Source organism: Halichoeres trimaculatus, unplaced genomic scaffold (genome assembly GCF_033239565.1).
Source record: "Halichoeres trimaculatus isolate MK-OKI-2021-1 unplaced genomic scaffold, fHalTri1.1 fHalTri1_scaffold_8, whole genome shotgun sequence".
NCBI lineage: Eukaryota > Metazoa > Chordata > Actinopteri > Labriformes > Labridae > Halichoeres > Halichoeres trimaculatus.
In genome coordinates, this window is record NW_027437186.1 from 26,044,868 (window position 1) to 26,060,885 (window position 16,018).

At 42.8% G+C, this 16,018-nt stretch overlaps 1 protein-coding gene across 1 annotated transcript in view; it reads right to left on the bottom strand.

Annotated features, from left to right (window-relative positions):
* The window catches only part of cdh23 (cadherin-related 23), a 180,132-nt gene extending 166,869 nt beyond the window's left edge, over positions 1–13,263 (bottom strand). The window contains 1 exon segment of the mRNA XM_074675394.1: positions 13,100–13,263. The gene's annotated coding sequence lies outside the window, so the exon portion shown is untranslated.
* Positions 13,264–16,018: the final 2,755 nt, after the last annotated feature.

Here is a 16,018-nt window from a genome sequence, read left to right on the forward strand (position 1 = left end):
CTCCCAGGCTCAGCAGCATGTCTTATAAAGTTAAGTGCAAACTTACAAAAAAATGTTCCCTAAAGTTTTCAACAGTTTTCCCAAAATTTTCCAAAATGTCAGTGTAACTACAATAAAACTGGACAGATCTGAGTATGAGCTGCCTTTTATAGACATGCAATGCAGTTCCATTGATATTCTGTTAAGTTTTCACATGACTTTGGTTTTAAATGTTTTGGCCATCAAGGCCTTCCAAAGCATAGACAGAGAGAAACTCTGCGGAAAAGCATCTGCAAACAGCTCCTGAATGTCTGCAGTTTAAATCATTTCTTATCATTTCAAAGAGGCAGAGAAATGTAATGTGTATTAAGAGGGGTGATTTTTTGTGTCTTTGAAAGTTAAAGTAGTTCATAGACAGTAAGATGGTCAGATGGACTGCATTAGTCCGTCAATTAGATTTTCCACTGACGTTAGCCTCAAGCTAGCGAACTTTCATTAGTTCTCAACTAGCTGGTTGAGAATCAGTTTTCTTTGCAATTTCATATTTATTTACTTATAAATTCAATTAAATGTTGAACAGAAGCCTGACATGCCTACTTTGTGTACAGAGGAAATTCACAGGAGGAACTGATCAGGGAATCGATAAAGAATTAGATCAATAAGCAGATTTGATTAGGACATTGGTGTCTATAAAATCTTATCAATGCCCATCCCTAGAACGACGGTGCAAAAATAATACAGCAGAGTTAATCAGCTCTAGAGTTTCCCCTGTTAATCTGTTTGTGGTTAGTCGAAAGAGAATTCTGCCCTTGATCTCAAAACTTTAAAACTTTATGCCTTTGACCTCTGAAATCCAAAAAGTCATTAATGTCTGAGATTAATTCCAAGATCAAGGACAAAATTCTGCCTTTAATCTAAGAATTCTACTGCTGTTGCTCTCCATACGGACTGTTTCTCCTGCTGGCACCTGATTGGTCTAAACTCAGACTGAATCCAAAGACATTTACAGTCCAGTCTGTAGCACAGATTCTTCATCTTGATACAGATCCTCTGACACACAGGTACCAAAGTAAAGACATAGTGAAAAGCAGTGTTGTGTGCATTGAGGGGATCAGAGTCAGCAACCTGATCTAGTTTAGCGTTTAGCTTAGCATCAATCACACGTTCAGTCTGTTAACCTGCAGAGACAGATATGAGCAAGGACCTGGTTCTGATGTGAACCGGGTCTCTGCAGCTCTGTCCCCCTCCATCAGCTTCACTGTCACCAACCATCAATCCATCACTGTCACCAACACACGCACTCTCACAGAAACACACACACACACACACACACACACACACGCACGCACGCACGCACGCACGCACGCACGCACGCACGCACACACACACACACACACACACACACACACACACACACACACACACACACACACACACACACACAGAAACACTCTCTGTTAGAGTCACTGCTCATCTTCAGCTCCTAAAACCTCTGACACTGTCTCTGATCAGAGCCTCAGCTCGTCTTTTTCTGCCTCCTCTCCCTAAACACATTCCCAGTTTGTCTATGGAACAATACCTCAGAGTGATTTTCTGTTCACTGTCTCTTATGGTATGATTTATGTAAATTTAGAAGTTTTACTTGTTTAGTCCAAACTCATCATTATTTTCACCATAATGTTAAGCATATAATTACGTCATGTTCAGCATGTCTCACTAAAGACATTCAGTCTGCTCCTGGAGACACATAAAGTCGATCCACAGTCCCAAAGACAATGGTGAAAAGGGTTTAAAGAGTTTCAGACTAGGAACATCATCAGGGTTTTAAATCCAGAGAGTGTTTCTGAATTGCACAGGCCTAGTTTAATCTGATGGCTGGGAAATACTGAATTGCACATTCAACAACCTTATGACTGCGCATAACATGATCATCTGTGGTAGCATCAACAATTTGAGTGTCACAAAATATTGATATGGTGAGTTATCATGATATTCCACCATATGATGGGTTATCGATGTGCACTACCGGCATCCTTTTTTTTAAAAATCATGATGTAACTGCCTAAAACTCCTTTCACCATTCCCCCTTAATGTGCCAAGTCACCATGTTACGTACCACCCAAGGGTGCTCCTCATGCTAGAGGCTGAAAATTGTACAAAAGTCACAGAAGAAGAAAAAATAAACAACAACAGACTCATACATGTTAAGTTAAACTGAAAAATGCACAAGGATGGGTTAGATCAAAAGTGTGGACTGGCTGTGGCTTTTAGTATGTATTAAACAAAGCTGGATAAGGACTCTGCAGTATGTAAGATTCACAAAAAGACGATACATAGGCGGCACAACAAACACGCACAGCCACGTTGTTAGTCAACACCCAGAGTTCACAAAGAAAACTGTGCCGACTGGTTCGTTGGCACAGCCAAGTGTTAAAGGTCCCATATTATGCAAAAATCACTTTATTAAGTCTTTTAGTAAAATTTGTGGGTCTTGGCTGTCCTCCCAGCCCACAAAATGTGATATTTAATGACATAACCTGTACTTAGTAGTGCTTGTGAATGTAAACTCCTGACCTAAAACGAGCTGTTTGGATTTTGGGGATTTGCCGACGTCAGCGATTCCCTTTTTTGGCCAATCAGGAGCAAGTCTGACCTAATTGGTCCAGCAGAGCAGATACAAGATCTAAGATGCCAATCACAGCGCACTTGACAAAAAAAAAAAAAAAAAAAAAAAAAAAACACTGGGAAATTAACTTATATGTATTGCAAATCAGAGTCATGCACGACACCAACACTAGTGCACACATTTCAGAAGAGTGGAGACCCACCGCAAAGGCGAAAATCCTGTTTACTGTTCTGTTGCACTGAAACTGTTGTTGTTTGTGCTCTATAGCTGTTTGTTCTCTGGTTAAGTTTTGCTGCAAAATATGAACCATGACACTTACTTTGTTTCTTTGTTTTTGCTATAGCCTTATAAACACACTGACATATTGTAGGTTATCGAGGTAATCGAAGTATCCTCATCTGGAGACCTCATTATCGTGAGGTCACATTGTGTTGTATCGCATCGTATTGAGTTATATTGAGTTGTATTGTATCATATCATGGGATACCTCATCAACAAAAAATAAGCTGAGGAGGAGGAGCCATCCCAGCTGATCCATGGGTCGGTCGACCCTTCCTCATTACAAAGCCATCATTTCTCTGACCACAGGTTAACACCCTCTGCTCTGTCTCGTCTTCATCCTCCCTCCTCCTCCTCCTCCCCAGTCTAAATCAACTCTCTCACCTGACAGAGAAATGCTGTCTGAGCATGTGTGCAGAGCAGGAAGTGCTCCTGAGGAGAGATGAGCCACGCTGACTAAACTCTTCATGTCCGTCAGTCAGACATGAAACTAGTCCAGCTGCTGCTCCGCTTTCTGAACAAACTACACAACAACAGAGAGACACAAACAGATCTCACAGTTCTAACAGCTCCAGATGTTTTGACACACCACGATCCTTTTAGATATTTGTATGATTCACATGGATTACACTCAGAGCACGCACGCACGCACACACACACACACACAAACACACACACACACACGCACACACACACACACACACACACACACACACACACACACACACACACACACACACACACACACACACACACACACACACACACACACACACACACACACATATCAGAATCAACAGGGCCTTGTACTTTATCATATATTCATCACACTTTTCTTTACATGCATTTCAAGGAAACTGGGGCTGTATTTGGACTAAAACATTTTTAATTCAAGTCTGTTCTGCAATAAGGGATTCCACCATTACAAGTCAAGTCCTAATATAATATCTATCCAGGCTCTTACAAGAGAAGCAGCAGAGTCATATTTGAGACTGCTGGCTGAGGGAACAGACAGTTTAAAGAGGTGTTAGAGCCGATTACTGTTCACTGTCTGTTAACCAGCAGGGAGGCAGACTCCTCTGAGCCTCAGACGCACAGCAGGGACACAGATCCTCCTGATGGTCCTTTTGATGGATCCAAAACCAGAGTCTGAAATATTCACAAACTAAGGTGAGGACATTCCCGACTAAACCGTTCATAAAAACTGTTATTTTTACTCTGTATTTATTTGAAGAGCAGATTTTAATAAATTTTCAGTCAGAGGGGGTGATAAGTGAGAAGGATCTAAGTGCCTGATGAGTCTGCTGGTAGAAAGAGAAAGTAAAGTGTGTTCAGTAGGAGAGGCACACTTTGAGCAGCTGTCAGCGTCTCTCTGCCTGAATTCACTCTGACAGAAAAATGTGAGCTCTTTGATTTCACTGCTTTTAGTCTTTCTGGGGATGATTGTAGTGAAAACATAATGATACACTCTGAGCGTTTCCTCTCATCCTCCAGATGATAAACACAGCACGGATCGATACGCTGACACGTCCCTAAACGTCCTCTGATGGTCCAAGATTATTCAGGACAGGCACAACCTGAAGACCTGAGCACACATTCAGATCCATCAGCCAGATTCACTTCTTTCAGATCCTTCATTTAAGACACCACGGATTGTAAGTAAAAGGGCACCACTGATACCCAAACAGCAGTTCCTCTACTATCCACCAGAACCAGAGCATACACAACAACTTTAAGTAACCCAAGAGTAACCTTCACCTTCGAAATAACATCATTTTTCATCAGCTACATAGACATCAGCATTCTGGAATGCTTGGCTTTGCCTTTAAAGGCATCGTTAAGCAGCATTCTGGAATGCTTTCCTTTGTTTAAAAAGACATCCTAAAGCAACATTCTGGAATACTTCTCTTTATCTACAAAAGCATTAAGGGTAACATTCTGGAATACTTGCCTCAATTCACAGGCATTAAGGGCAACATTCAGGATTACTATTCTTATTCTTCAAAGACATCCTTAAGCAACATTCTGGAATGTTTCCCTTTATATTTAAGGACATCATTAAGCAACATTCCAGAATACTTATCCAAACCTTAAAGGGCAACTCCGTTTTTTTGACACCTGGACCTTATTTATAGGTGTGTGCATGCTCATATACTCACTGAGACAAACATCGTGCAGCTCGGAGTCCTTCAGAAGATATTTAGATCCAACCGATTTTAGCCGCACTAAGCGGGGGCCACGGCAAGGGAGCTTTAGCACGGGACATAATCTCTGCAAAATCGCTCATTTTGGCTATATTTTTTCATCCATCGCCAGTGTTATCATAACGTCAGCTCGTCTACCGTCTTCAGACTACGACTTCGAGTTTGACGGTTGTCCCTACCGATTTGAGCCTGAGTACACGGACGAGGAGCTCCATGAAAGAAGGATGCAGAGGGAGAGAGATGAAGCTGGCTCGAACAACAAACAGGAGCACGTCCACGACTCAATGTGAAGTGGTACTGGCAAACCGGTAAGGACAACCGTCAAACTCGAAGTCGTAGTCTGAAGACGGTAGACGAGCTGACGTTATGATAACACTGGCGATGGATGAAAAAATATAGCCAAAATGAGCGATTTTGCAGAGATTATGTCCCGCACTGAAGCTCCCTTGCCGTGGCCCCCGCTACGTGCGGCTAAAATCGGTTGGATCTAAATAACTTCTGAAGGACGAGCTGCAGGATGTTTGTCTCAGTGAGTATATGAGCATGCACACACCTATAAATAAGGTCCAGGTGTCAAAAAAAAGGGAGTTGCCCTTTAAAGGCATTCTGGTATGTTTTTTTGTTGTTGTTTTGTTTTGTTTTAATCCTAAATTCTTGCTATTGTGAGCCACAACCCACTAAGTTTATAAGTATTTCTGACCTTTAGAGTTGGTTGTTATAATATTAATTTAAATTATGAAGAGCTTTATCACTACAAAATCCTCCTTTAATCCAAACAGAAACTCTCTTTTTCAGAAACATGTTAAACTAGCTCTAAATAGCAGTTAGTTAGCTGGCCACAGAAAGAGACTGTCAAGCGTCAATGATCTAACGTTTTCTAACATGTCACCTCCCTCCCTGCAGCTTCACCTTTGTGTCAAGCCAACAGTGGAGGGATTCCTTCCTAAATGCTCTACTTAATTGTCTCTGTTAGCACTGGTTGTGTGTTTATCAGAGCTTGCACACACACACACACACACACACACACACACACACACACACACACACACACACACACACACACACACACACACACACACACACACACAAGCACACACAAGCACACACATAAATGCAGTGTGTCAGAGTTCAGCTGATGGTCTGCAGAGCCTCATTGGTCCCTCTCTTTGTCTCGGTCTTTGTTAGCGGTCGGTCAATCCATCAGGACGTCTCCTCTCTGAGTGCAAAGATCAGAGTGGAGCGTTTAGAGCGTCTCCTCAGTGAAGACGACCTCTGAATCAGAAACACTTCACCTCTCTGCTCCATCAGCTCGTCCCTCTTCATGCTCATTCTCTCTGTCTCTGTCTCTGTGCTCAGTTTCAGCCGTAAACACCAACAGACAGATTTATCCTCTACAAACTGCTGTTAAAGACCAGCTGTCTGTGTTTTTTTTTCTGTGTGTTGTCTGTGTTTTACAGAGAGCTGCAATAGGTTCAGGGAGGAGGCGTCCCTGTGTGGTGGACTATACCAGCCGAGAGGTGTTCAAAAGTCGTCACAAATGTGGGAGACCAAAACTGCCAAAATTCAAAATAAATAAAATTCAAAATAAAACAAAACAAAAATATAAAAATAAAAAATATACATAAGTAAGTAAATAAATAAAAGTATTTTTTTTTATATTTGTATCTTTTTTTGAGGCAGACACTTCCAGCATGAAATACAGAAGATAATAATATTTAAATGAGGGGGCGGTCCTAAGTGTGTCTTGGGTTAAACTGTTTGCCAATTGGTTGATCCACATTGAATGCAGAAATTGGCGAGGTTTGCCTGCCAACAGCCACAGGTCAAAAAATCCATCTCCCCAGCCATTCCAGATAAGCTGTCGTCAAATCTTAAAAAAATGATATACCTCGTAGAAATGTTTTTTCACATCCAATTGTTGTAGTGATTTGCAGGTTTCACTGGGCTGCCTTGTATTCAGGTCCTCTTTTTTTCCGAAAAGTTTCATTAGTTATACAAGGTTAAAAACCAGGCTTTACGCCACGTTTAACAATGACTGACAGCTGCCATTCCTGTGTATTTTTTTCCGGAATTGTAAATTATGCCGGGAGGGGGAACAAAGAAGAGATTACACTTTTATAAGAAAAAAAAATATATAAATATATATATATATATATATATATATATATATATATATATATATATATATATATATATATATATATATATATATATATATATACATATTTTTTTTTCACCTATCTCCACTCAGATTCTCTCATAGCCTTTATGACTCTGGCTGCACAACGGTTGCCAGTGGCGGCGCCAATGGTTAATGGTGGAGCCACGCTGTCCACTCTACATATAGTAGAGAGATGGTAAAGACTCAGAATCAGAGCCTCGCTGATGACAGTTTGATGAATTAAACAGCTTAGTCACGTTCACCTTCAAAACATCATGATTAGTCTGACCTGTGAACCCAGCATGGTGACTTAAGTGTTTCATCACACAGATTCATGTGCTCACCCTTTAAAAAAAAAAAACACTCTGCAGTTGTCACATCTGCAGTCTTTTACTCTCCATTATGAGACGAGTGATGGAAGAACTAGCCTGCTGCTGCGTTTCTGGTGATGAAACCTTCAGTGCCTACTGAGCAGTTTGAGGCTCCAGGTGCAGCCTGTCTTTATCCGAGTGAGTGATGAAGGATCAACAGGTTTAACATTTGCACGTGGACCTGAAGAGTGACCTGAGATCCAAACATTCAGATATCCAGACTGTCTCTGAGTTAAAGGAACAGGAGCAGACTCTGAGCTCTGTGTCCTCCCCTCCAGATGCTGAGGGAGAATCTGTCTGACTGCAGAACAGCTGTGTGCACATCCTGATGCTTCACCTGTACAACCACCACCTGAGCATACCCCCCTCCTCACCCGCCTCCTCTACAACCTGTTTCCCTCAGTTCTGCCCGGCTGCCTCAGCTGATTTAATGACCACACAGAGCCTGAGCGGGAGGAGGGGGAGGAAGAGGAGGGGAGAGGAGGGGGGTAAAAGTGAAAAATGAAGACTATAAAAAGAACAGGAACCATGGAAAGGAAGAGAACATGCTAAAAACATGTAAGGGACGCATGAAACAAACTGAAAGAGTCTGACAGAAAATATTCTCTTCTCTGCAGGAACAGAAACTCTGTCAGCTGAGAGCGAGTCAGGACTCGATCCTGAATGAGTCCACGCTTCAGGTTAATCATCTGACACAGAACAGTTATTCGCCTCTTATTTTAATACTGAATAGATCCTCCGACAACCACACAAGCACCAAAGAGTTATCACAAATTGTCAGACGCAAGATGATAAAGATTTTGGATTTTCATGTATCGTCTGTGTTAATTTGTCATTTATCCTCTTTTTAATGATAAATGCAGCCTTATATCCGAATGCTACAGAGAATCAAGTATGTCATAAAATAAGTTGATAAATGCTGTGTAATGTGGCTTTGAGGGAGTTTTTTTTCCCTGGACACAGTGACAAATAATATTATTCTGCAGAGACTAAATAATTAGAAGTGCGACAGAGATGTGCGACAACAAACGAATGAAAAATGTTGAATTTGGCAGATTTTTACATGCAATTTTGTGCAGAATAAAGATGGGGCTGAATCTCTACCACGATCAGGAGCTTAGTGCATGAGACAAACTGAGTTTCTAGCTATTAAACAGAAAAGAATAAGTTTTAAAGACGCTCTGCAGCCTGTGACTGAGCCCAACCTTCAGGTTTCATCTCTCAGACTGAGAATCAGAATAAAATCTGCACCAGGAGGAAAACAAGATGCATCTCTCTCCTCTGCACCCCTCCATCCTCTCTCGGCCTTGCTCTCAGAGTCACTGTATCTGCATTTCTCTCCTCATATTGGTTTCATTTCAGCCTGTCAGTCAAACTGTCCGTCAGCTCACACACTCGTCCTCAGTTTGGATTCATGAGACGAGCTCTGCAGAGGAATCTGCAGCAGTTTATCTCACATTACAGAGAAGATCTCAGAGAAACGATGGTAACAGAGACGATGGTTTGAGAGAGATGCAGCAGTTCTCAGGCTCTTCAGATTTACAGCAGAAGACGAGTTCGAGCTCTAGGAGAAGGACGGAGAGGCTGAAGGCTGCAGAGCGAGGTGAAGACAGACGAAGGAGCGTGGACACTGCTGTGAATTATTAATGATCTGACTCTGTCTGATACACACACACACTGTACACCTGACAGGGTGGAGCTGCTCAGGTACACACATCTCAGACTGTACAGGAAGAGTGTGAGCTGAAACACGCAGACACACTCAGGAGGAAACTCAAAAACCCAAAGATGGACTCAGATGTTTCTGCAGCAACAACACAACCAGAGAGACTCAAGTGCTGAGTGATGTGAGCGTAGAGGTTAAAAAGAGACGTTTTAGAGTTGATTTAAGATGATTTTACCTGCACAGAGACAAAACATAAGACTTGAGTCATTCTTACACCTGTTTTCAGTAAATAAAGATGTTTTTCTGCCTCACAGAAACTGAATCAGGTGATCATAAAATGAAATAGAAGTCTGTGAAAACATTTCTGGAGGTAAAATTCAGAGTTACCTAACACCTAAATGTTCCTCTTCACGCTTAATGAGGATTTTTATTTGAAGCAGTAAAGTGCAGAACCAGCAAAAACACCACAGAGCTCACACATCTTCCAAACACACTCTGTTCACACTCCAATAAATCCTGATTTCAGGTAAGGTGCGACTCAAAGAGTGATAAGTCTGAAATAAGAGAAAAAAATCGGCAAACTTCTTGTTGCATCAGCTGCCAGAAAAGAAACTGAATCGCAGCAAACGTTAGGGAAGAGGAGCCTAGAGAAACAGTCTGAGGAGGATGGTCAGTATGAGTACAAAATACACCTGAGCCAGGCTGCAGGTGAGATTAAAACAGTTGAGATTAAAACAAGTGAGATTATAATGATGAGGAGTTCCCTTCACCACGTGCCGCGTTCAGTGACACATGAATAAATAAGAGGCCACGAGCGCTTCCCAGCAGGCACCTCTGGAGTCTCCAGGGCTACCTGAGATAACAGAAACACCTGACACCTCCTGAGCGCGCGCTCCAACAGTCTGACGGATGAATTACTCAGATTACAAACAGCGGCAGCAGAGAAGAGCTCAGTCCGACCTGTTCCTCATCAACACCTTTAATTAACTCTAGATGAACTCCTCTCTGAGCCTCTGATCAGACACGGGCCGGACTCTGAGAAGTACCGGAGTGCGTAAAAGCGCAGAATTACGCACGGCTGCAGCGGGCAGAGGGGGTCCTGTGCGTCATTAAAAGCACGCTGGATCCACTGAGCTGCAGCCTGTCCTCACGCACAGCTCCATTCAAATAAGATTACAGATTATTATCACACACACTCAGTCTGATCGGCTCCTACCTTCCCCGTCCGCGTCCGTCGCTGGCTGAGCGCCTTTAGGTTCGATTCTCCGTCCCGCTGTGACGCGTTACCAAGTCTCTCTCACTCCCTCTCTCCCCCTCCCTCTACCTCACTCTCTCCCTCGCTCTCTTTCTCTCCTTTTAGCCTCAGTCTGTCACCACCCTCTCCCCCTCTCTCTAATTCCTCCTCACTGCAAAAAGCGCACACTGAGCCTCGCTCCTCGGGCCCCCTGCAGGGTCTCAGTCCGGCAGGTCAACCCCTCCAGGTGTGAAATGTTCCTCCTCTGCTCGGTCACTGTCACTCTCTGAGCTGCTGTTCCACGCGGGGCTCCGTGACAGATGAGAAATAAAGAAACTGATCACGGATCCCCTTAAGTCCCTTAGAGGAATCCCGAGTCCTCCGAGATCAAAGAAAAATATTTATGAGCCTTTAAAGCCAATTTATGAGCTAATTCATGACACAGATTAAAGTTTAAATCAGCATTTAACCGCAGAGGTCACTGAGCAGGGGACGGAAAGCAGAGTCACAGCGTCACCTAGTGTTCAGGCGGAGAATCACGGATTATAGAGAGGCTGAGAGAATTTTTAGAACACAGATCATCAAACTGATCCAGCGTCTGCAGGTTAAAGTGGATACACACAACGGACGATGAGATGTCCTCAAAACTGTGGGTGGAAAACTGAACCGACATCAGCACCGTGTGAAAGATACACAAAGCGAGGGTCGTGACGCAGGGATTGTGCAAGGAGACAAACATGAGGAGGATTACAAAACCATGGTGGAGTTTAACAGCAGGAAACAAAATCATGACAGTTTATTTTAAAGGCCATAATTGTCCCAGAAACAACAACATCTGATGAGCTGAAGCTGATGCTCTACATTTTGTCGTTTTCTTTTTTGAACTGTTGACGTATTTTTGAGCAGAAGTTTGTGTTTGTATTAAGTGAAGGGTAAACCTGCTGACTAAATTTCTCTCAAAGTGTTTTGGACTCTTGGTAATCTTCAGTCTGACCTGGGCAACTTTAATCGAGTTTAAAAGTAATGTTTTTATTCAGAATGTTTTTATGGCTCCCGTTTTCAGCTGCAGTCCGTCCCAAACCTCCTGAGGGAGTCTGATGAAGTGAGAGGAGATCATTAATGTTAGTGCGCGTCGTTTCATTTCCCTCTATCACTCCCCTGATAGTGATCCGCTTTAAGACGACACAGAGACTCAGAGGTCTGGACTCCAAGGAAAAAGTCAGATACAGCTCTGATTACGTCAAACCCCGAGAGCATTTCCTCTGCTGTGTAATGTGTCAATCCCAGACTTCTTCTTCCTCCACCCAGGGGACCTGCAAAAAGGCCTACGGAGAGGCCAACAAGGAGGCCTACAAACGGCGCGTAGACTAGCACTTCTTTGCTCATCCACAGACACAAACACACAGCCTCAAACCCCATAGACAGAACCCTCTGGGCATGTTAAACCAGGTCTCACTTGTTTGGATGGACAGAACTGCAAACGCCTTAAGGATGACCCCAGCTGCAGGAGCACCAGGTCAGATCCACCTCAGCTGAGTTGCCACAAGGAAAGCTGCTGGTCTTCAATGGAAGAATACTGAAGACCTGCATGGATCAGCTGGCGGGGTTTTTTACTACCATCTTCAGCAAGACTCTGATGATCCACCTTAATGAATCTCACACCATCATAACAAAGAGTTTCAGTGACTGATTCTCTCCCATCACAGCTCTCCATACGGCCCTGACACACCTGGACCACAGCAACAGGTCTGTCAGGGTGCTGTTTGTGGACTTTCAGCTCAGCATTCAATATCCCATAAACTGATTCAACAACTGAGCCAGCTGGACCCAGGAAGCTTGCTGTGGACCTCCTGAAAGCCAGCCCCAGCATGTGAGGATGGTAGACTACATCTCATCAAGCCCTCATTAACATGTGATGACAGTGCTGTAGAAGGACTGATAACTCCATTCAGACCGCTGAAACTGTCCTATATTCTCTGATTTATTTCTGTTCTTTGATTTCTGTGCCGGATTTGACTCCCTCTTTATTTTTTGTTGGTGTTATTTTATCATAGAGAGTGTTTTAACCACCTGCTGCTGGCCTGCCTTTTGTTGTAAATGTCCTTTCTCTCCTCTTTTTAATGCTCGGGCTCTGATTCTGTGATAAGCAATAATTTGCTGCCCTCTGCTGGATCTTTAACTCACACGCAGTGAAAGAAAAACTAACATGGGATTTGAAACTTTTTACAGACTGAGATTAAACCCTGACAGCTATTCGTTTTCGGTATGTACAACAACAAGTTATTACGTTTTGGGCTAAAGTTGTTCAGTTTTGGCCTCAGCAATGTTACATTTTAGGTTTTATGACATTTCTATCATGCTCTGGGTCGTTGTTTCATTTTGGGTCGTTGTTAACAATCACGGTCGTACACGCCACGTACAGATATGATCCTGAAGCTGTTAAAATCAGTCCATTCATCACGTTCTGATCTTGTTTTGTGTTCTCACATCCAGTCTCATCCAGACTTTATCCATACCACCTCTAACCTGTGGTCCAAGCCCCGCAGGCCTAACATTAAACACTATGGTTTTGCACTTACCACAACCGTTCACAGGTGTTCTCCTGTTATTCATTGATTGCATCCATTAACCGTCGTTTGACACATTCCGCCACTTCCTCGACGTAGCTAATATGGCGACCATTGAGTGTGAGAAGTGTCCATCAAGGTGCTCTGCGTTTGTCCATACTGTCAGTGTATGCAGTCAAAATAGTATAAGTGCAGAAATACGAGATTTGGGACACAGCACGTGAAGCAGTGATCCTGTCCGTGTGCAGTGACCATATGCGGCCACTAGGGGGCAGCACCTCTCTGACACAGAGCCTACTGTACACTGGGTCTAAGGATAGAAAAAATAATCTTATTAGATTAACCCTTCTTCTATCATCAGTTTTGGACTGCTTTTAGCTCAAAAGAACCGAAACATTAAGCATTCATGAAAGATGAGGTTTGAGTGCAGTGACTGAAACAGTATTTCCCAACCCAGTCACAGATTTGAGTTCACCACATTTAAAACCTGTCAGCATCCTCAATTCATCACCACAATTTGTAGACAGAAATTAAAAGTCCAACACACGGAAGAAGTCTGTAATGAAGTGTTTTTTTCATATTTTTAGGGAAACGTTCTTATTACACCTGATCTGAGCCACATCCAGCTGACAAGTCCAGAAAAATGTCTGAGTTCAAGATATTAAAATAATAAACTGACACCCAACAGCAGCATCTTATAGGCAGTTTAGGCATCAAGTTTGCCTTTTTATATCTTGAAATTAGACACTTTTGTGGACATGTCATCTGAATGTGGCTCAGATTGAGTATGATAAGACATCAACTTGGGACATCTTGTTAGCGTTTAGTTTTTGCCAAGTACAATGAAGACAACAAATAAATAAGACCATGTCTCCTCTGTTTTAAACTCAAATGATCAAATAAAGTAGTATCTATCTATCTATCTATCTATCTATCTATCTATCTATCTATCTATCTATCTATCTATCTATCTATCTATCTATCTATCTATCTATCTATCTATCTATCTATCTATCTATCTTTTTTATCTATCTCTCTATCTATCACCATGACATGAGGACTCGCCATTCTGATGGCACTGACATGTTCACTGGCACAGATATTTACTTTTGAGAGATGCACTAAGAGCACTGAGAAAAACTGTAACAGTGGAAACAACCTGGTGTTTACGCCCCCTGCAGGAGGAGGATGTGAACACTTGGCCCACACATCACTCTTTAAAGAGCTCAGCTCAGCTCAGGTCTCTGGAGGAAGTTCTCTCATAAAACCTTCTTCAGGCTGTAACAGAAGGACAGATAACCTATAAAGATCCTCCCCATGAGTCAGCAGAGCCTCTTCCTCTTCCTTCTCCCCCACCTTGATCGAACTCTAGGAAGTTATCAGGACTTCACCACAAGGCTTTGATTAACTGAAAATGACCCATTTTAACGAAACGTGTAACCTTCAGAAACTCAACCTGAGCGGGAAGCGTGAGTCAGTGAGCTATGAGGAGGAGAGGGAACAAAGAGACTCAGAGTTCATCAGCTTTAACAGAGAGACAAAGAGAAAAAGAAACAGACAGGGAGATAAAGAGACAGAGAGACAGAAAGACAGAGTTACAAAGAAACAGGAAGATAGAGAGACAGATAGATTGAAAGACAAAGAGACAGGCAGCAAGAGAGACTAGAGACAAAGACAAATAGACAGAGAGTAAGAGACATCTACTTCCCACTTCCCACCTAACATCCACAAACTCCCATACCTGCTAGGGGATGTACAGCAGTGTGCAAAAACAGCGGCTTGATTCTTTCACTGCTGTGACAAGAGAAGGACTTGTAACATACTGAAACCACCACGAACCCCAAACATGAGTTCAGACCAGGCCCAGGACTAGAACCTTAATTCACAGTGATTAAGGGTGTGTGCCCAGGCTTTTACCTGCTTTTTTAATTTTTAGTTTTATTTTATGTAATTTCATTTTTGTCCTTTTGCACTGCATGCTTCTTGTTCATCTGTAAAGTGTGTTTAACTTTTTGTAAATTTACTCTATGTCAAACCTACTTTGACAATGTAAACGTAGTTGTCATGCCAATTAAGCTATATGAATTGAGAATTGAGTAAGAGAGTCAAAGACACAGAGACAGAGAGAAAAAGACAAGGATTCTCTGTCCTCTCTGAAATCCTCAACAAAACACCTGAATCATGGGTGCTGAAGCCACGCTAGAGAGAAATAAACACACACACACACACACACACACACACACACACACACAAATACACACATTAACACACCCACAGCCACACAGCCACAGACACACACACAGACACACACACAGACACACACGCACACACACACACACACACACACACACACACACACACACACACACACACACACACACACACACACACACACACACACACACACACACACACACACAGTGCTTTGAGAGAAAAGTCTGAGTGAGAGAAAGATCTGATGTTCAAACCTCCTCTGTCTCTGTCTCTGCTCATTCTGTGAGAGATGATGCCCAGTCCTACTGTACGACATCAAACCTCCCCTGAGACTCTGTGTGTGTGTGTGTGTGTGTGTGTGTGTGTGTGTGTGTGTGTGTGTGTGTGTGTGTGTGTGTGTGTGTGTGTGTGTGTGAGCAGCTCCTCGTTAGCAGCAGTTTTTAAATTTCATCCACAGACTTGCTTCAGCTCATCAGACTCTGACCTAGAAAAGTTTTTGGGTCAGGGGCTTTTTCCAAGCCTCAGTCACTCTCTCACTATCTCCAACACACACACACACACACACACACGCGCACACACACACACACACCCACACACACACACACACACACACACACACACACACACACACACACACACACACACACACACACACACTTGGAATGGCAGGTAAAGCACGTAGTCAGTTTGAGAGGCATCAAATATTCATGTGTGTGT